The 1,680-nt window shown below is 58.0% G+C and overlaps 1 gene segment (V, D, J or C); it reads right to left on the reverse strand.

Moving 5' to 3' along the window:
• The window catches only part of LOC100971589 (immunoglobulin epsilon heavy chain-like), a 394,860-nt gene that overhangs the window by 63,712 nt on the left and 329,468 nt on the right, over positions 1 to 1,680 (reverse strand).

Here is a 1,680-nt window from a genome sequence, read left to right on the forward strand (position 1 = left end):
CCTGAGAGTTAAAGGGCTGGGCTTCAGCACCCAGTTCAGGCCAGGCCCCCTGAAGCCCACCCTCCAGCAGCGAGCCCTCCCACAGCACAGCAGGGTCTGGGGTCTGGGGATTTCACCCCCAACTCTGGTGCAGCTCCAGCTGCTCGATGCCACACAAACGAATCCAACCACTCCTCTTTCCTGGGTGAGATTGTCTCTCTCCTGCCACAGGCAACTCCGATGGCATTTCCCAGCCACCACAGCCACCGCAGTAACAAGACCCTGTCCTTGACTGAGTTCCAGCCAGGCTCCTTGGAGCCTCTCCACTCGGCCTCAACCTCGGCTTGTAAAGACTTGAGCAGACACTAACAGTTTTTAACAGCTTCTGGCCACACCCCTAGGCCAACACCTGCCCCGTCAACACCTGCCTGAGAAAGCTCCGTGCACCAGAACTCACCGTTTGGACCAACCCTGACCTCCCTTTCTCAGGGTATCTGCTGAGAGGGCCGCAACCACACATCCTTCTATCCGTTCCCGATGTCTGTGCATTTCCTGTGACCCAGGAGGGTCTTTCTCAAGACTTGAGAGCTGCTCCCTGAAGTGTCCCCATTGGGAAGGATGGGGCCTGTGTCTCCAGGCTCTGGGAGGACAGAATCCTGACCTCAACAGTGGCCGGCACAGACACAGCAGGCCCCATCCCAGGGACGCTGACCAGCGCTGGGCAACTTTTCCCTTCCCTGACGACTGAGCCCCGAGCACCCTCCCTGCTCCCCCTACCACCTCCCTTTACAAGGCTGTGCCCTCTGCACAGATGAAGGTGAGTCCAGGTGATGCCGGACTCTTTCTTCTGTTGCCATAGTTATTTCTGTTGAAAATCCGTCCTTGCTACATGACCTAGTGCCCAGGGGGATGCTGAGACAGGATGAATGTATTTTGCATGTGAGAAGAACATGAATTTTGGGGGCCCAGAGTCTGGACTGTGATGGGTTAAATTGTGGCCCCTACAAATTCATATATTGAAGTCTTAATCCCTGGCCTCACAATGTGACTATTTGGAGATGGGGTCTTTGCAGAGGTCATTCAGTTCATATGGGGTCACTAATCTAACCCGATGTGTGTTCTAAGAAGAGAAGCTTAGGACACGGGCACACAGAGGGATGGCCATGGAGGACCAGGGAGGAGACGGTGTCTACAAGCCAAGGAGAGAGGGCTTGAGAGAAACCAGCCCTGCCTGCATCCTGATCTCAGATTCCTGGTCTCTAGGCCTGGGAGGATCCATGTCTGCCATGGGAGCCGCCCCACTGTGGTCCTGAGCTGACGCACACAGATCTGACACCCACCTCTCGCTTCACACCATGGCTGGTTCTGGAAGGCCCTCCCTGTGGCTCTGCCTGGCCAGCCTGAGCCAGCTCCCAGCCTCGAACCAGCTTTCACTGGCGGCCCTGTCCCCCGCAGAGTGACCAGGGCAGGCAGCACCATGCCCAGCAGGAGGAGAAACTGCATCCATGTAGAAAAGAGGAGAAGCCCCGGGGGTCCACGTAGCAACAGGGGCCAAGAAGGGCCGCTCGGGCAATGCGTGTGGCTGCAGGAGGCGGGGGGCATGTGCAGGGAGCCCCCGAGGTGCAGCTCGACCAGCCTCCTCTTGACTGTGCTTCCCACCGGGGGCAGGAGGCGCATGGACACAGGAAGGCGGCTGCCATC

Source organism: Pan paniscus, chromosome 15 (assembly GCF_029289425.2).
Source record: "Pan paniscus chromosome 15, NHGRI_mPanPan1-v2.0_pri, whole genome shotgun sequence".
NCBI lineage: Eukaryota > Metazoa > Chordata > Mammalia > Primates > Hominidae > Pan > Pan paniscus.